Source organism: Ranitomeya imitator, chromosome 2 (assembly GCF_032444005.1).
Source record: "Ranitomeya imitator isolate aRanImi1 chromosome 2, aRanImi1.pri, whole genome shotgun sequence".
Lineage (NCBI taxonomy): Eukaryota > Metazoa > Chordata > Amphibia > Anura > Dendrobatidae > Ranitomeya > Ranitomeya imitator.
This window is the reverse complement of record NC_091283.1, coordinates 694,277,699-694,298,790: the sequence shown is the minus strand read 5'-3', so window position 1 is coordinate 694,298,790 and position 21,092 is coordinate 694,277,699. Positions and strand designations below refer to the sequence as shown.

At 42.0% G+C, this 21,092-nt stretch overlaps 1 protein-coding gene across 4 annotated transcripts in view; it reads right to left on the bottom strand.

Annotated features, from left to right (window-relative positions):
• The window catches only part of ZMIZ1 (zinc finger MIZ-type containing 1), an 816,521-nt gene that overhangs the window by 312,117 nt on the left and 483,312 nt on the right, over nucleotides 1-21,092 (bottom strand). For all 4 annotated transcript variants that reach the window (XM_069753082.1, XM_069753084.1, XM_069753085.1 and 1 more), the window contains exon 3: nucleotides 18,232-18,305. The gene's annotated coding sequence lies outside the window, so the exon portion shown is untranslated. The remainder of the gene's footprint in view (nucleotides 1-18,231; nucleotides 18,306-21,092) is intronic.

The following is a 21,092-nucleotide window of genomic DNA, read 5'->3' as shown; positions in this document are numbered from 1 at the left end:
CCTTAGTGTCTGTGGTGTTTCGCTCCAACACTTTTTACATTTGGTTGGCCATGCACATTAATAATAAGGCACATTAGATTATAGTCAGACTCTGCTGACAATTATTTAGGCTATCAATGCATATTATGACAAATACCTAAAATGGGGCGCCCACCAAATAGTTTTTCCAGTGGCCTCTATTGCCCTTGCATGTCTTAACTACTGATTTAAAGCAGAATAAGTATATGTTAAAGCACTGTAAAACTGGGTGAAATATAGTTTGCACAACCCTCGTGCCTCTATTAACAATACCCTATTTACGAAGGTTTTATAAGCAATTCACGTCTTCGTAAAGCCTCTCCTCTAGGTTTTATATAAAGAAAACGCCTGTAGCACTTGTTGAATCACAATGACCTTTCAGCAGGCATCATTATCTGATTGTACATTTTATAGACCATAAAGCAATGGAGCAGTGCCATCACCTCCTCTCTCAGCCTCAGCCTCCCTTCTCCAACCCCCTCATGTTCCTCCTCTGTTTATGAAGTCTCAGGAAATACCACAGAACACATTCTCCTCTCCACCAGTGAACGCAGACCATGTGACCTGCGAGGACCTGCATTTCTCACAGAGAGAAATATTTTATTCCAGGAGTCAGGCACTGGGAGCCTGCACCTCCTCCTCCTTCCTCCACTTCAGGGATCAGCAGTTTTTTTCCCTGGCCAACATACTGGATTCATTTCTTCCTTTGAATTAGAGGCTGAAGCTCATCTCATGTTGACTGGCTTCCAGCCCCGACAGCCCTTTCATGATCTGACCGACTCACGTCACTCCAGCATTCTTCCGAGAAAAGCATTTTAGGTCAATGTGCTATCTGTGACTCAGTTCTCATCCACAAGAACGTAGAGGTGTGCTGACATTTACAAGGTTAAGGTGACAAAAACTCCACTGATGTACTTCATATTGTCCTCACTACAGGTTCCCTCAGAGAGAAGGCCAAGAGAGCCTAGATGCGAGATTCCACTCTTCACCCAAAGACAGAATAATCTGAATTTGCTATACAGAACAAGAACAACATGAGTTGGAAAAAAAAGAATTAACCAAATAGTCAGGGCATTATTGGGCAGCACATTATTGGGCAGCACAGTGGCTCAGCACTCTGCTATATACAGGACAGCACGGCGGCTCGGCGATTAGCACTGTGCTATATGTAGGAGAGCACAGTGGTTAAAACTGTACTATATAAAGGGTAGCATGGTGGCTCAGTGGTTAGAAATGTGCTATATGCAGGACAACAGTGGCTCAGTGGTTAGCACTGTACTATATACAGGGTAGCACGGTAGCTCAGTGGTTCGAACTCTACTATATGTAGGGTAGCATGATGGATCAGTGGTTAGCACTGTACTATATACAGGGTAGCACGGTACCTCAGTGGTTCGAACTCTACTATATGTAGGGTAGCATGATGGCTCAGTGGTTAGCACTGTACTATATACAGGGTAGCACGGTAGCTCAGTGGTTCGAACTCTACTATATGTAGGGTAGCATGATGGATCAGTGGTTAGCACTGTACTATATACAGGGTAGCACGGTACCTCAGTGGTTCGAACTCTACTATATGTAGGGTAGCATGATGGCTCAGTGGTTAGCACTGTACTATATACAGGGTAGCACGGTAGCTCAGTGGTTCGAACTCTACTATATGTAGGGTAGCATGATGGCTCAGTGGTTAGCACTGTACTATATACAGGGTAGCACGGTACCTCAGTGGTTCGAACTCTACTATATGTAGGGTAGCATGATGGCTCAGTGGTTAGCACTGTACTATATACAGGGTAGCACGGTAGCTCAGTGGTTCGAACTCTACTATATGTAGGGTAGCATGATGGCTCAGTGGTTAGCACTGCAACTTTGCAGCGCTCGAGTCCTGGATTCATATCCCACCAAGAACAACATCTGCAAGGAGTTTGTATGTTCTCCCTGTGTTTGTGAGCCCCAAAGGGGACAGCGAAGCTAATGTCTGCAAAGGGCGCTATACAAGCGAGTAAATTAAATAAATTAATAAAAATAAAAGGGAAATGGGTTATTAGAACTTGGACAATGGTTATCTTTTGCCAATATACTGTATATCAGACACAACACCACTAACATACATCATCAACTAGAAGTGGTCCACACAAAAGATAAAAGTCACCTGAACATCTTTTAAAAGTTACAAAAGAACATACGTTCATGATGGCCATCAGCTAATTACTCTCTGATTTTTGTCTGATGCTGTTGTCTGACAAGTGGATGGCAATGGCCAATATGTGCAATTTGTGTATAAACTGCTTAAGGCTATGTGCACACGTTGCGGATTAGGCTTAGGAATTTCTGGTGTGGATTTTGCCTCTCCTGGCAGAAAACGCACCTGCGGATTTGTCGCATTTTTTGTGCGGTTCCGCAGCGTTTTTTGTGCGCTTTTTCCTGCGGTTTTCTTGCGGATTTGCTGCATTTTTTACTGCGGTTTTCTATAATGGAATGGGTACATAAACGCTGCAGATCTACAAAAAAGAAGTGACATGCTACTTCTTTTAAACCGCAGCGTTTCTGCAGCGGATTCTCCGCAAAGTGTGCACAGCATTTTTTTTTCTCATTGATTTACATTGTACTGTAAATCAATTGCGGATCTGCAGCGTTTCTGCACTGCAAAAAACGCTGCGGATCCGCAGACAATCCGCAAAGTGTGCACATACCCTAAGGGTACGTTGCAGATTTGCCTGTGGATTTTTCTGCACTAAATCCGCAGGTCTTGGCAGAAAACGCAGGTGCGTTTTTGCGCGGTTTTGACACTTTTTTGATACTTTTTTAATGCAGTTTTGTATGCGTTTTTGACAGCTAAATAAAGATGTATTATTGAACAAAAAAAAGATTTGTGATGTCATGTCTTGTCCAACCTCCTCTTTAACATTTGTCCAACCCACACTCCATTACACACATAGATAGACAGATAGATAGACAGATAGATACATAGATAGATACATAGATAGACAGAAGGAATGAGATAGATAGATGTAGATAGATATATGGATAGTTAGGCTACTTTCGCACATCAGGTTTTTGCAGTCAGGCACAATCCAGCGAGTTTTGAAAAAAACTGATCCTTTTTTTTTCCGACGTATCAGTTTTTTTTCTCAGAGTTGTATTAGTGACCAGATTGCGCCAGATGGCCACATGTTTCATCCGTTTTTTTCCGGATCCGTTAAAAAAAAAAACTTTCCGCCGGACGGAGATAACATACAGAAGAAAGTTTTTTCTGTCCGTTGAAAAAACGTGCAGGGACCGATCTGGCAAAAAATGTATGAAACGGATGTGAAATGATGAATCCGGCCTCCGAATCCATTTTTTCATGAATTTTTTTCCATTGAAATCATGTACATTTTCCGTTTTCCCTCTCTCTAAAAAAACAGATCAATTGCATCAGTTTTTCACTATTTGCAACGGATCCGGTTTTCCACAAATTCACCAGATCCTGTCTGACGGAAACAAACTGATGTGTGAAAGCAGCCTAACTATCCATATATTTATCTACATCTATCCATCAGGCAGGAACCGGCGAATTTTTGAAAAAACGGATCCGTTGCAAATCGTGAAAAACTGATACAAATGATCCGTTTTTTTTTTTTTTTTTTTAGAGAGAATGGAAGATGTACATGATTTCAATGGAAAAAATGCATGAAAAACCGTATTCGGAGGCCAAATTCTTCATATCACATCTCAGTTCATACATCATGCGTTTTTTCACCAGACAAAAAAAAAAATGTTCTTCTATACGTTTTCTCCATCCGCCGGAGACAGATTTTCTGATGGATCCAGCAAAAAACGGATGAAACGTGTGGCCATCAGGCGCAATCCGGTGCTAATACAACTCTATGAGGAAAAAAAGGATCCAGCGGAAAAAACGGATCCGTTTTTTTTCAAAACTCGCCGGATTGTGCCTGACGGCAAAAACGTGCGTAAAAGCAGCCAGATATATGGATAGATATATCTATGTATTTTAGCATGGCTAAAGAGTGTGTAGTCGACGTGAGGTATGTGCCACATAAGTGCCTTGTTGCTGTAATGTAGCCCGGAGTATTTCTTTCTTGCACATAACCTTGTATATATATGTGTTTCAGGACCTGTGGTGATGTCAGACCACATGGCTAATCATGTGATGGGTTACTGGGTGTGGTTAGCTCTATATAAGACTGGCTAATCCTTTACACAGCAGATATGTGAGGAGGTGAAACCCTCCTGAGTGTGTCAAGGCTCCAGGACTGAGCCGGTAGGACTGGACACTTGTTTTTTCCTTTTCCTGAGCCAAAGACTATTTGCTTTCTGTTATTTCGCCATGTGGTTTATGATGCAATAAACCCTGTGAACTGAGTCTCAGCCGTCGCACCCCAGTGAGTGAAATCCCTACAGTATCTACAGCTATATCTATCCATCTATAAATACATCTATAGATCGATATAGCCATAGATATATAATAGCAAGGCCGATGTTTCTTAATGAGCGGTTAATTAAAAAACAAAAAAAAGAAAAAAAAAATGGCGTGGGCTCCCGCGCAATTTTCTGCGCCAGAGGGGTAAAGCCGACGGCTGGGGGTCAATATTTGTAGCCTGGGAAGGGGTTAATACCCATGGCCCTTCCCAGGCTATGAATATCAGCCCGCAGCTGTCAGCGTAGCCTTTACTGGCTATTAAAATAGGGGGACCCCCCCAAAAAAAGTTACGTGGGGTCCCCCTATATTTTATAGCCAGAAAGGCTACGCAGACAGCTGTGGGCTGATATTCATAGCCTAGAGAGGGGCCATGGATATTGGCCCTCCCCGGCTACAAATACCAGCCCGCAGCCACCCCAGAAATGGCGCATCTGTAAGACGCGCCAATTCCGGCACTTAGCCCCTCTCTTCCCACTCCCAAGTAGCGGTGGGATATGGGGTAATAAGGGGTTAATGTCACCTTCCTATTGTAAGGTGACATTAAGCCGGGTTAATAATGGAGAGGCGTCAATAAGACGCCTATCCATTATTAATCCTAGAGTAGTGAAAGAGTTAAAAAAAAAAAAATTATGACGCATCCAGAAAAAAGTATTTTATTACTCTTAATTTAACCATACTTACCATACTCTATCGCCTGCAAAAAATGTAAAATAATAAACCGTATACTCCCTGTCCGACGCAGTCCAATTAATAACGAGTGTCCCACGACGATCTCCCCTATAGAACAGTGACATCGGATGATGTCACCACTCTATAGGACCTCCAGTGTCACACTGAAAGGAGACAACTGAGGTTACCTCAGTTCAGGGTCTCACTTTATCCCATTGCTGCATGGGAACTTTCTCACACAACAGTGCCAAAAGTGAGACTAGGGACTATTTTTTACAGTGGTGGAGGAATACAGTAAGGAAGGGTACCTTCCTCCCGTCGTATTCCTGGAGCCCCTAGAGAGCGGTCGCTGCTGCTCTCCAGGGGAGATCGTCGTGGGACACTAGTTTTTATTGGATTTCTGCGGATCAGGAAGTATATTGGTTGTTTATTATTTTAATATTTTTTACAGGTGACACTGGCTTCGGAGATCAAAGTGACAAGTGATGGTGAGTATGTACTCTAATGTTATATGTACTGTATGTCTATATGCATGTATTGTATGTAATGTATGAATGTACTGTATGTAGCATGTATGTAGTATGTATGTAGTATGTTGTATGTATGTATGTAGTATGTATGTTGTATGTATGTTGTATGTACTGTATGTAGTATGTTGTATGTAGTATGTATGTTTGTGGGTTTTTTTTACATTCAACACATTAGCCGGATGATGGGACTACTACTGTCCCATCATTGGCTAATGTGTCAATCACTGTCATTGTAGCAGGCGTAGTCCCATCGGACGATGCCTGCATACACACACAAAGACCCCCGAGAGGCCCACACAGCCCGCACAGACCCCCCGGCAGGCCCACACAGACACGTAGTCTCCGTCCACGCACCACCCACACTCTTCCCCCCTCCCGATCAGCAGCGTTTCACCACAGCTAAACCGCAGATCTTTTTTATGTCTGCGGTTTTGGTGTGGAATTGCCCGACTCAATGCAAGTCAATGGGTGCAGAAACGCTGCAGATCCGCACAAAGAATTGACATGCCGCGGAATGTAAACCACTGCGTTTCCGCACATTTTTTTTCGCAGCATGTGCACTGCGGATTGCGTTTCCCATAAGTTTACACGGATCCGCAGCGTGTGCACATAGCCTAAAGCTACTTTCACAAATCAGTTTTTTGCAGTCAGGCTCAATCCGGAAAATAACGTAACCGTCGCAGATTGTGAAAAACTTATGCAACGGATCCGTTTTTTCGATGGATCCGACTAGCTAATCCAGTTAATTGGATCCCCCAAAAATTGGAGCATGCTCAGTTAAAAAATATGGAATCCGTTGCCGGATTCCGTCATTTGACGGATTTGGCACACATAGGCTTCCATTCTAGCAAAAGCCGGAAGGCGCCGGATCTGGCGCTGTCTGGTTTTTCACCGCGGACAAAAAACTTTACTGTGTACATTTTTTCCAGACGCCGGAAAAACAATTTTAAAACGGACGAAATGTGAGGCCATCTGTTGCAATCCAGCGCTAATACAAGTCTATGAGAAAAAAACAGATCAGGCGGCAAATTTCGCCGGATCCGTTTTTTTTTCAAAATTTGCTGGATTGAGACTGATGGTGAAAACCTGATGTGTGAAAGTAGCCTAACCCCTTCCCTTGACAACTTTCGTTTTTGTGCTCTAGGTTTTCCCTCTCCTTGCAAAAGCCATAACTTTTTTTTAGTTTTTCCATCTACATAGCTGGAAGAAAGCTTGCTTTAAGCATAATAAGTTGTAGTTTTCAATGACGCTTCGTTTTAGGCCGGTTTCACACGTCAGTGGCTCCGGTACGTGAGGTGACAGTTTCCTCACGTACCGGAGCCACTGACACACGTAGACACATTGAAATCAATGTATCTATGCAGATGTCATTGATTTTTTGCGGACCGTGTCTCCGTGTGCCAAACACGGAGACGTGTTCGTGGGAGCGCACGGATTACACGGACCCATTAAAGTCAATGGGTCCGTGTAAAACACGTACCGCACACGGACGTGCAGGAGACAGTGCTACAGTAAGCGCTGTCCCCCCCACTGGTGCTGAAGCCCCATTCATATCTTCCCTGCAGCAGCGTTTGCTGTAGAGAAGATATGAATATTCCTTTTTTTTTGTTTCTTGTGTTTAAAATAAAGATCCATGTCCCCACCCCCCCACCACCTGTGCGCCCGCTGTTCTTAAAATACTCACCCAGCTCCCTCGCTGGCTGGCGCTGCTTCCTGTCCTGGCCGCACCTTCTACTGTACGAGTGGTCACGTGGGGCAGCCGATTACAGTCATGAATATGCGGCTCCACCTCCCATAGGGGTGGAGCCGCATATTCATTACTGTAAATGAGCAGCCCCACGTGACCGTTCATACAGTAGAAGGTGCGGCCAGGACAGGAAGCAGCGCCAGCCAGCGAGGGAGCCGGGTGAGTATTTTAAGAACAGCGGGCGGGCGCACAGGGGGTGGGGACATGGATCTTTATTTTAAACACGAGAAACAAAAAAAAAAAAAGGAATATTCATATCTTCTCTACAGCAAACGCTGCTGCAGGGAAGATATGAATGGCGGCTTCAGCACCAGATGCAGGGGACAGCTCTAAACTTTAGCGCTGTCTCCTGCACGGTGCGTGTGGTACCCAGTGGGCACACGGGTGGCACACGTGTGCCACAGAAACGCACGGGCACACTGACACGGATAATTCCGGTACCGATTTTTCCGGTATCGGAATTATCTGGACGTGTGGGACTGCCCTTAAATAACATATTGGAAAATGGGAAATAAAGTCCAAGTCAGGTGAAATTGTAAAAAAAATGCAATTCTGCCATTGATTTTTTTTTTTAATGGAGTTCATTCTGTAATAAAATGACCATGATTCTCCAGTCCAGTATGACTAAATAGGATTTAGATTTTTCTTCATTTATAAATGTGCAAAATATTTCTTTTTTGTTGGGTGTCTTCATTTTCTGAGACCCTTAATGTTCCATTGATTGAGCTGTGTGAGGGCTTGTTCTTTGCGTTATAAGCTGACTGTTTTATTAATATACATTTTTCTTTAGGAAAGCGTGCTAACCAAAAACACGCAATCATGCCATTTTGAATCTATTTTCATTATGGCATTTCCCAATAGGGCTAATTAATTTTATATATTGATAGTTTGGACTTTTATGAAACCAAATATGTTTATTTTTATTTCTTAATCGCTTATTTAAAAAAAAATATTTTTAAAACAACTTAATATTTTAGTTCTCACAGAATAACTTGAACCTGTGATCGATCGTCCAATCGCTTATGTTATATACTGCAATACAAAGGTATTACAGTATATAGTATAAATCACAGTCTCCTCTGACCCTCAGCATATAGCAGAGATTCAAAGGAAGACCAAGAGAGCAGGGAATGGAGGCATTAAGCATGCTCTTGGCTGTCAATGTAATCCTACAGGGACTCCTGATTGTGTAACAGGGGTAAATGGTTACCAACCTGTGAACACAAGCAGGTTTCATTTAAATGCTGTCGTCGGCAACATTTAACCCCTTAGTGAAAGAGCCAATTTTGTACTTAATGACCAAGACAATTTTTACAATTCTGACCAGTGTCACTTTATGAGGTTATAGCTCTTGAACGCTTCAACGGATCCCACTGATTTTGAGACTGTATTTTTCGTGACATATTGTATTTCATATTAGTGGTAAAATTTATTCAATATGACTTGCGTTTATTTTTAAAAAAAATTGAAATTTGGCAAAAATTATGAAAATTTTGCAATTGTCAAACTTAATTTTTGTGCCCTTACATCACAGAGACAAATCGAACAAAATAGTTAATAAATAACATTTCCCACATGTCTACTTTTTTAAAAGTTGACCTGCGATTTCTCATTTTTTTTCATGACATAAAATACCCCAAAGTGACACTATTCTAAACACTGCACCCCTCAAGGTGCTTGAAACCACATTCAAGAAGTTTATTAACCCTTCAGGTGCTTCACGAGAACTAAAGCAATGTGGAAGGAAAAAAAAATAACATTTTACTTTTTCACAAAAAATTTACCTTGGAACCAAACTTTTTCATTTTCACAAGGGTATCAGGAGAAAATGGAACAACAAATTTGTTGTGCAATTCCTCCTGAGTACGCCAATATCCTTTATGTGGGGGAAAGCCACTGTTTGGGCGCTTGGCAGGGCTCAGAAGGGAGGGAGCACCGTTTGGCTAGAATCAAAGGCGGGCACCTTGTCGCGTTTGGAGACCCCTGATGTACCTAAACAGTGGAAAACTCCCAATTCTAACTCCAACCCTAACACCGCCCTACCGCTGCCACTCATCCCAACCCTAACCTCAACTTCAACACCACCCTAACCCCAACCGTATCGCCAACACAACCGTATCGCCAACACAACCGTTAACCCCAACACAACCCTAACCATAGTCCCAAACCTAACCCTATCCCAACCATAACCCTAGCTCTAATAGCAACCATAACCCCAACAGTTACCCTAGTCATAAAAAAACACCAGTACACAGGCAGAGATGCTTACCTGTCCAGGGCCTCCAAACAATTACACAAACCAAAGTGCAGTGGACCCAAATTAAGATGGCAGATACACAGGTGCAATAATACCGATAAGGCAGCCAGCCTACAAACAGGAATTGCCCGCTTGGTACACCTGTGCAAACAAATAATCTGTATGTGGCATGTTCACACAGAAATGCAGAGCATATGGCTCAAAGCCTATTAATGACGCCATATAGCGGGCTAGCCATTGCTGACTATAATGCATCCTGTGTGAACAGAGGCCACAGTTTACAGAGCCATCTGTAAATAATAGTGGTAATAATTTGCATTTTTTAATTGCTAAAAATAAAGTGAATAAAAAGAAAAATCTAAATCAAATCAATATTTGGCGTGACCCACCTTTGCCTTCAAAACAGCATCACAGCATCAATTCTTCTCGGTACACTTACATACACTTTTTGAAGGAACTCGGCAGAGAGGTTGTTTCAAACATATTGGAGAACTAACCACAGATCTTCTGTGTATGAGGCTAAGGCTGGAGTCACACTAGAGAGGAATACGGACGAGTGCTACACGAGAAAAAAAATTGCATAGCACTCTAACCACTTAATCTATGGGGCAGCTCCGATCACGATTTTTTTTCTCGGCTGTAGTATACGTGCGAATGAAATCGCAGCATGCTGCGATTGTCACCAACACTCGGCCATGTCTCGCCAATACATGTTGATGGTTGTGAGAAAAAAACAAACACCACACGGACCATCAGTGTGACTTGCGAGAAATATGCAAGCATTTTCCTCATTTCAGCCCATTGCGCCATTAAATTCAATGGGGAAAAGCATTGAGAAATACGCATGTCATACGGATGCTATACGGATTTCACACAGATACATAGATGCGAGGAAATTGCATCATCGCATTGCAAACGGATTACCGTATGGAGAACACTGGTGCGATTCTCGGCCGTCAAAATCGGACCGATTTTTTTATACAATAAGTGTGACTCCAGCCTTATGCAAATCCTTTGGTCTCAAATCCTTAAGACAGACTTGATGATAATGAGATCAGGTGTCAGTTAGGCTATGTCATCATTTCCAGGACTTATTCTTAAGGTACCGTCACACTGAACGATATCGCTAGCGATCCGTGACGTTGCAGCGTCCTGGCTAGCGATATCGTTCAGTTTGACACGCAGCAACGATCAGGATCCTGCTGTGATGTCGTTGGTCGCTGCAGAAAGTCCAGCACTTTATTTAGTCGCTGGACTCCCTGCAGACATCGTTGAATCGGCGTGTGTGATGCCGATTCAGCGATGTCTTCAATGGTAACCAGGGTAAACATCGGGTTACGAAGCGCAGGGCCGCGCTTAGTAACCCGATGTTTACCCTGGTTACCAGCGTAAAAATTAAAAAAAACAAACACTACATACTTACCTTCCGCTGTCTGTCCCCGGCGCTGTGCTTCTCTGCACTGGCTGTTGGCTGTGAGCGCCGGCCAGCCGGAAAGCACAGTGGTGACGTCACTGCTCTGCTTTCCGGCCGCTGTGCTCACAGTCAATGCAGGAAAGCACAGTGCCGGGGACAGACAGTGGAAGGTAAGTATGTAGTGTTTGTTTTTTTTACTTTTACGATGGTAGCCAGGGTAAACATCGGGTTACTAAGCGCTGCCCACACACGCAGTATCCTCCCACACTCCACCCACACACTCTAACCCCCTCCTGATCTACAGCGTTTCTCGCAGGCGCATCCGCAGCAAATTCACAGATCTTTTTTAAACCTGTGGTTTTGCTGTGGATTGGCCTGACAAAATGGAAGTCAATGGGCGCAGAAACGCTGCAGATCCGCAAAAAGAATTGACATGCTGTGGGGGAAAAAAAGCAACAATTCCACGCACTTTTTTCCTCAGCATGTGCACACCAAATGTCAATTTCACATAGACTAACATTGCTTGTGTACTACACTGCAAATTTGATGAAATTCCGCGAATCCAAAAACGCTGTGGATCCGCATCAAAATCCACGACGTGTGCACATAGCCTAATAGACATGTATCCACACGCTCAATCAATCACACTCCAACATCTCCGCCATGGCCAAAACCAAAGAGCTATATAAGGACACAAGAGACAAAATTGTAGAGCTGCACAAGGCTTGGATCAGCTACAGGACAATAGGCAAGAAGCTTGGTGAGAAGGCAAAACCTGTTGGCACAATTATTAGACAATGGAAAAAACACAAGAGACTGTCAATCTTCCTCAGTCTGGGGCTCCATGCAAGACCTCGCCTCATGGGGTAAGAATGATTCTGAGAAAGGTCAGGAATTAGCCCAGAACTACATGGGAGGATCTGGTCAATGACTTGAAGAGAGCTGGGACCACAGATTCAAACATTGTCGTTAGTAACACACTATGCCATCATGGTTTAAAATCCTGCAGGGCATGCAAAGTCCCCCTGTTCACACCAGTTCGCCAATGACCACCTGGATGATCGAGTGGTGGCATGGAAGAAGGTCATGTGGTCAGATGACACCAAAATAGAACTTTTTGGTATCAACTCCACTTGCCATGTTTGGCGGAATAAGAAGGATGAGCACAACCCCAAGAACACCGTCCCAACTGTGAAGCATGGTGGGAAAGCATCATACTTTGGGGGTGCTTTTTCTGCAAAGAGGACAAAATGACCGTATTGAAGGGAGGATGGAAAGGCTCATGTATCGCAAGATTTTGGCCAACAACCTCCTTACCTCAGTAAGAGCACTGAAGATGGGTTGTGACTTAGTCACTGACAGGGCAAATAAGGAGTGGCTCCGTAGGAAGCATTTCAAGGTCCTGGAGTGGCCTAGTCAGTTTCTAGACCTGAACCCATTAGAAAATGTTAGGAGGGAGCTGAAATTCAATGTTGCTCAGTGACAGGCCCGGAATCTGAAAGTTCTGGAGATGATCTGTATGAAGGAGTAGGCCAAAATCCCTACTAAACTTGGTCAAGAACTACAGGAAACATCTGACCTCTGTAATAGCACACAAAGTTTTCTGTACCAAATATTATCTTTTTCTATTGTGTTATTGTATGAAACAATTAATTTGCATTTTATTGCATGAAATATGTAAAAATCATACAATGTGATCTTTTTTTAGATTCTGTCTCTCACAGTTGACGTGTACCTATGATAAAAATTACAGACCTCTCAGTTCTTTGTAGGTGTGAAAACTTGCAAAATCAGTAGTGTATCAAATACTTATTTTGCCCACTACCTATCTATATGTTGAGAAATGCAGGCAGACACTTATCCATCATACAATATCATTAAGGAGACATCTAATTGTCTCCAAATGTATTCTACAGCAGTAAAGCAAACCCAAACATATAGCCAATGTGATTATAGAGGTTGTCCACTACTAGGATATTCCCTTCTCAGTCAATGTTTGCCCTAGTTAAATATACATACACACACACATCGCTGTGTCCGGAACGACCCGACCTATACAAATGTCCCACTAGTTAACTACTTTAGTGAACACTGTAAAAAATTAAAAAAACTATGCTTTATCATCATACCGCCAAACAAAGAGTGGAATAAAACACAAAATAGACGAATGTAAACAAAAATAGTATCCCTGAAAACCGCCATACAGCTCCATTATCCAAAAAGTAAATGTTATAGCTCTCAGTATAAAGATAATTATTTTTTCTATAGTTTTTATTGTGTAAAAGCGCCAAAACATAAAAACCCTATATAAATGGGATATCACGGTAATGGTACTGACCAGAAGAATAAAACTGAATATCAATTTTACCATACGCAGAACGGCATAAAAAAATATATATATTCCTGAATTATTAGTTTTTGCTTACTCTGCCTCCCAAAGATCGGAATAGAAAGTGATCCAAAAATGTCATGAGCCTGAAAATATTACCAATAAAAACGTCAACTTGTCCCGCAATAAACAAGCCCTAACATGACTGTCAGCCAAAATATGGAAAAATTATAGCTCTCAAAATATCTTGGTGCGAAAATTAGTTTTTGGGAAAAAAAACAAACGTTTTTTAGTGTGTGACAGCAGCCAAAAAAAAAAAAAAAAACGATAAATCTGGTATTGCTGTAATCGCACTGAACCAATGAATAAAGTCTTCTAATCACTTATACCACACAAGGAGCAGCATAAAAAAAAAAAAACAATTCTTCCCCTAATTTAAAGGTGTATGAGCTGGGCACAATGTATGGGCACAATGTATGGGCACAATGTACGGGCACTACAACGGCAGTTTGCAATTTTCACTCCCCAACATCCAGTGCTGATTGTTTCTGGAGAAACCCCATTGGAGTCCAAATAGTTATTACACCTGTAGATAAATTATGAAAGGGTTATATTTTTCAAATGAGGTCACTTGAGGAGGGGATTCTTCTCTTTTAGCACTTAAGGGCTCTGTATATCGAGTCTGCAAACTATTATAGGAAATTCTGTGCTTCAGGATGCCCCCTGTATAACATTATTGATTATCCATATGACGAAACAGTATTGTTTATCCATATGGCGAGACTCAGGAGGGATGGAGCTCTATTTACCAATAGCGCTCCGTTCCTCCTGAGTCATGCTGTATAGCTAAGCAGTATAGTACAGCCACATATGGGGAATTTCTACATCCTGCAGAAATTGTGGGACAAATTTTGGTGCCATTTTTACCCATTTTCCAGTGTGGAAAAGTAAAACCTGGGGCTGAAACAAAATTTTGGTGGTAGAAATGTAATTTTTTTTCCTTCACTGCCCAAAGGTATGAAATTCTGTTGCCTATCTGTGGTGTCAATAGGGGCACTGCAGCCCTAAGTAAATTCTTGAGAGGCGTAGTTTGTAAATTGGAGGTTCTGCTGTTCTGGCACCTCAGGGGTTCTGCAAGTGTGACGTGGCAAGCTCAAACCAGTCCAGTAAGATGTGAACTCCAACATGGCATTTCTTCCATTCTGTGCCTATGCACCGTGCCTCAAAAGTAGTTTTAGACCACCTGTCGGGCATTAGCTTACTCAGGAGAACTTGCACAACAAATTTTGGGGCCCATTTTCTCCTGCTATCCTTGTGAAGATAAAAAAAAATGGGGCTAAAATAACATTTTTGTGGGAAAAATTTTTTTTTTTTTTTATTCCCACGGCGCTACATTATAAACTTCTGTGAAGTTCCAAAAAGTCACTTCTTTCCTGAGCTCCGCTGTTAGCCCAAACAGTAGTTTATCCCACATATGAGGTACTCAGGAGAAATTGTACAATAAATTGTATGGTGCAATTTCTATTGTTACCCTTGTTAAAATGCAAAATTTGGGGCTAAAAAACATTTTTGTGGGGAAAATATGATTTCTTTTTTACAGCTCAATGTTATAAAGTTCGGGGTTGAATGTACTCACCACATATCTAGATAAGTTTCCTGAGGGGTTTAGTTTCGAAAATATTGTCATTTGTGGGGGGTTTTCCACTGTTTAAGCACATCAGGGGCTCTCCAGGGGCGATCGGTAATTATTCCAGCAAATTTTACAATCAAAAAGTCAAATGGCGCTCCTTCCCTTATGAGCCCTGTGCCCAAACAGTGTTTTTCTCCCACATATGGGGGATCAGTATGCTCTGGAGAAATTCCACAACAACTTTTGGGGTAATTTATTTTTTCTGTTACCCTTGCAAAAACAAAACAAATTGGGTCTAAAGTCAAATATTTGTGACAAAAAGTTAATGTTCAATTTTTCCTTCCACATTCCAAAACTTCCTGTTAAGTACCTGAAGGGTAAACTAACTTCTTGAATGTGGTTTTGAGCACCTTAAGAGGTGTAGTTTTTAGAATGGTGTCACTTTTTGGTATTTTCTGTCTTCTAGGCCCTTTAAATTCACTTTAAATGTGAGGTGGTAGGTTTCAAAAATTGTGCTGATGTAAACTTGACATGTGGGAAATGTTAATTATTAACTATTTTGTGTGATATAACTCTCTGATTAAAGGGCATCAAAAAATAAAAGTTACAAAATTGCAAAATGTTCAACATTTTTGGCAATTTTTTTTTTTTCACAAATAAACTCAAGTCATATCAATGAAATGTAACCACTATCATGAAGTACAATATGTTTTGAAAAAACAATCTCAGAATCAGTGAGATCAGTTTAAGTGTTCCAAAGTTATTACCTCACCAGATGGTGGCCCGATTCTAACGCATTGGGTATTCTAGAATATGCATGTCCACGTAGTATATTGCACAGCCCACGTAGTATGTTGCCCAACCACGTAGTATATTGCCCAGCCACGTAGTATATTGCCCAACCACGTAGTATATTGCCCAACCACGTAGTATATTGCCCAACCACGTAGTATATTGCCCAGTCACGTAGTATATTGCCCAGTCACGTAGTATATTGCCCAGTCACGTAGTATATTGCCCAGTCACGTAGTATATTGCACAGCCCGCATAGTATATTGCACAGACCGCGTAGTATATTGCACAGCCCACGTAGTATATTGCCCAGTCACGTAGTATATTGCATAGCCCACGTAGTATATTCCACAGCCCGTGTAGTATATTGCCCAGCGCGCGTAGTATATTGCACAGCTTGCATAGTACATTGCCCAGCCCGTGTAGTATATTGCCCAGCCCGCGTAGTATATTGCATAGCCCACGTATTATATAGCAATGTGGGTATCATTATATAGCAATGTGGACACTATTTTTTATTAAAATAAAAAATAGTTATATACTCACCCTCCGTTGGCCCCTGGATCCAGGAAGCGTTTACTGATGGTTCTCGCGCATTCCGGTCTCAAGAGTGCATTGCGGTCTCGCGAGATGATGACGTAGCGGTCTTGCGAGACCGTTAAATCATCATCTCGCGAGATCGCAATGCATGGACTGGTCACCGGAACGTTGCGAGGAGCGGGAAAGGCGCCGGAAGGTGAGTATATGATGATTTTTTATTTTTTTTATTATTTTTAACATTAGATGTTTTTACTATTGATCCTGCATAGACAGCATCAATAGTAAAACAGTTGGTTACACAGGGTTAATAGCAGCGTTAATGGAGTGCGTTACACCGCGGCATAACACGGTCCATTAGCGCTGCCATTAACCCTGTGTGAGCGCTGACTGGAGGGGAGTATGGAGCGGGCCCTGACTGCGGGGAGGAAGGAGCGGCCATGTTGCCGCCGGACTGCATCCGTCGCTGATTGGTCGCGGCAATGGTCATGGGCGTTTTGCCACGACCAATCAGCGACTTGGATTTCCATGATAGACAGAGGCCGCGACCAATGAATATCCGTGACAGAAAGACAGACGGAAGTGACCCTTAGACAATTATATAGTAGATAAATTGACAATGGTCAGAATTGTAAAAAATTGGCCTGGTCAACAAACAGCCTTGGTGGGTAAAAGGGTTAAACAGAGTACCTCTTCCAACTGGTGCTGCTCAACCGATTCTGAAAGAGGTTAAGTCAGTGTTTTGCTTGGTCAGCATCACAGGAGAAAAAGCAAACGGCTACAGAGAAGTTCTGATGTACTGAACATGCCCTGTTAGTTGAAGGTAAAACTTGTGCAGAATTACAGGGGAATAAATTTGGAACAGATGGGCACAGAAGAAAAAACAAAACTGTTGCAGAATCAGTGGAGCAGCATCAATTGGACGAACCATGTTAATGAGTTGCGAGTTTGTGCATTTTTTCCAAAATATCGAAAAATAACACTTGTATTTTATACATAGTTTTTATCTTCCTATTGAATTTTTTTTATTTTTATGTTAGATGCAATCAGGCTCTTTCGTATTGGTTGGGTTCATTGGGATGTCTGTCCTTGTGGGTTGCACTTATATACTGCTGGGCTGCCTGCCTGATCTAATAGTATGAGCATGATCAATAGACGGTAAGCCAGACACTAGGTATCACACCTATCTGTGTGATTGAAGTCCTATGCCAGCTCTATCTGGGTAGATTTATAAATGTAGGCAATCATCCCCTCCATGAATTGGTGGGTTTGTGAGTGGTTGCTTCATCAGTATTTATCAGGTGTGCTGCCCCCACTTATGGGGGAGTCTGCAGCATCCTTTTAGTTCATTTGTATTGTACCCTGGTGCTGGTGACTAAGGCTCACTTTTTCTGTGTTTTTTTTTTTTTTAATTTATGTTCTTTTTCATTGAATTGTTATTTAACTACTTATTTTAATTTAAAATCCATTGAAAAACCTCTTTAACAAATCATCATCACATTCTGGGCATTTTCTGTATGTCAAATTACATGTAATGCTGATTTTCAAATCCACAGCATGACAATTTTTTTTTCCTTCCTGCAATCATCAAAGACTTGACCCTTACTATGCACATGGTGAAGTCTGCAACAAAATCTGCAGCAAGACCAAAAGCAGTACTCACCTGTAACACACACAGGTGGATTATAATGCAATACAGAGACCTAAATGTGAATAGGACTTTATGGGTCTTGGAAAATAAGAATTATCATTCAATAAGTCATTTATTTGTTTTATTTTTTTCCCACAAGTAGCAAATATAGGTAAAAAAACTTAGCATTCTGTTATCTTCCTACATTCCTTCCAACAATCACCTAGCGTAAGGGTATGTACAAGAGACACTCACCTGCATTTCCCAATGCACTTTTTCCCTTCAGGCTATTAGTGCTTCCTTTTCATCTTTTACTTGTCTAAATCCTTCTGAAATAAATTGTAAGAAAAATATATTTGATTAATTATCCATATTTGTTGTAATGTTACATTGCTTTAAAGAAATCTGTTACTTGATGTACACTGCCCATACCACGGGTATTATATGCTGGCTGCATGATTACAGCCAAGTATGCTTTACTCTGAGATGCTCCAAAAGATCTACAAATTGTATTTTCTCATTTTCTGCATAGCTATGTTCCATTTTACCGAGATGGTTCAATTTATAAATTGCTATGGCCAAAGAAGATCTCTGAAAATATATAAATGGCTTCTAAAAAGAAAGTTGAGTTTGGAGACAACCATTAAAGAACTGCAACATTAGTCACCCTGCATAAACTTCTAACCCAATTCCCTGCAGGCACTGCCAGAAGAATAACTTGTTCCATCAGAAGTTTTAGCAAACGTGACATAGATATGATAGATGATGGCAGACATCCCTGCTATTTAAGGCCTCTCAAGGTACTACAGCATTAAAGTTTAAAACATCTTAGGCTACATGCATGATAAGGATACATATGTGCATGTCTAATCAGAGAATTTCTAGCTCTGAACCGAACATATCCAAAGATGTATGACCCAAGATGTCACACATGCAGAACAAGGGCATGCATCCTATGGATGCCTTCGGTCAGCCATCTATCAGACATCCGTTACAAATACACTCTACATTTTTTTAATGCATGGTAAAAAAACTGCATTGATTTGGTATTACAACAAACTATATAACTTAGCACAAGTTATTTCAAGCTAAATCTTGACATACCTGTAATTAATTGATTCAATTCTGCCAAAACTAGGAGCATGGGCTGCTAAACTATTAGTGAACATAAATTAAATTGAAAAAAAAAATGAATACAATAAAATGGTTTTGAACCCAAAGATTATATTAGATAACTGAGCTATGAAGTATAGGATGGGTGCAAATGTTAGTTTACATTTGCAATCTGCATGGACTAGAGGCGGTCAGCGGCTGCAATAGCTCAACAGTAAATGTATTGGATTTCCCATTGTAAATGGGGACTATACAAAGATAACGCAGATCCAGAAAGCCTTGTAGTACTAATCATCCTCTGCCCAATAAGTACATTAGGAGCTCCACATTAACAGCTGTCAAAGTAAAATATTTGCAGATATCACATCAATAGCTTGCATTGTTCTTTTGCTGGTATAAAAAAGGTTATTCTCTTCTCAAAGGAGAAAATGTCTGTAAGGCAAAACACAAGGTCATGGAGGATGAGCGCTCCCTCCACCCTGTGTGCTCTAGAAAAATCCTGGAAAATCATTTCCTAATAAAACATTCCTCCCTAGCATTTCTAGCACACCAAGGCAGCTTTATATTCTCTTTAGAGAAAGTTGTGGAGGATGCCTGTGAACAGTAGAACATTTTCTGAGAGCAGATCCTCTCAAACAATGGCACAATTGTTAGATTGGACGGGTGGAGGGAACACAAGTCATGAATCTACACCTCAGCTAGCAGTGGGAAGCTGGAGGAAAGCAGTATATCTACCATTAGGAGCTGCCAACAGGCCATACAAATGTTTGGTTTCACGGCTCCTCAACTTAACCCCTTTTGTCAAGCTTCTGGTGTACACAACTACAGGGTTTAGTAAGAAAAAAGCATTCATCAGCATCATCCTGGTAATTACAGTGACCACTAACTAGATCAGTAGTAGTTGTCATAGGAGATGTTGAATAAAGGTACCGTCACACTAGACGATATCGCTAGCGATCCGTGACGTTGCAGCGTCCTCGCTAGCGATATCGTCCAGTGTGACAGGCAGCAGCGATCAGGCCCCTGCTGTGCTGTCGCTGGTCGGGGAAGAAAGTCCAGAACTTTATTTCGTCGCTGGACTCCCCCCAGACATCGCTGAATCGGCGTGTGTGACACCGATTCAGCGATGTCTTCACTGGTAACCAGGGTAAACATCGGGTAACTAAGCGCAGGGCCGCGCTTAGTAACCCGATGTTTACCCTGGTTACCATCCTAAAAGTAAAAAAATCAAACAGTACATACTTACCTAACGCTGTCTGTCCTCCAGCGCTGTGCTCTGCACTCCTCCTGTACTGGCTGTGAGCGTCGGTCAGCCGGAAAGCAGAGCGGTGACGTCACCGCTCTGCTTTCCGGCCGCTGTGCTCACAGCCAGTACAGGAGGAGTGCAGAGCACAGCGCTGGAGGACAGACAGCGGTAGGTAAGTATGTACTGTTTGTTTTTTTTACTTTTAGGATGGTAACCAGGGTAAACATCGGGTTACTAAGCGCGGCCCTGCGCTTAGTTACCCGATGTTTACCCTGGTTACCGGCATCGTTGGTCGCTGGAGAGCGGTCTGTGTGACAGCTCTCCAGCGACCAAACAGCGACGCTGCAGCGATCCGAATCGTTGTCGGTATCGCTGCAGCGTCGCTAAGTGTGACGGTACCTTAAGTCCTGCAGTCATCAGATCAGCTAATCAGTGGTCTATGAACAGGCTGCTAATGGGTTTGTAGATGGCTCCCGGAAGATGGATAGGGCAAAGGGAAACTGTCCTTCAAGTAATAGCTTTTATATGTATAGAAATTATTTAAATTCATAGATGAAAAAGAAGAAAATGTAAAAAAGTTCAGAAGATAGTCCACACGTTTCCATCTCATTCTGCCCCAATAAGTAATGGAAAGCAGGGTTACCATTGATGTATTACAGTAAAAACAGTCCTGCTGGGTTAGCCCCGTGGATTGTACTAGGTACATTTGAGAAGAATGGGGTTAATAAAGCAAAGGGGAAGGAATCAGGATAAATAA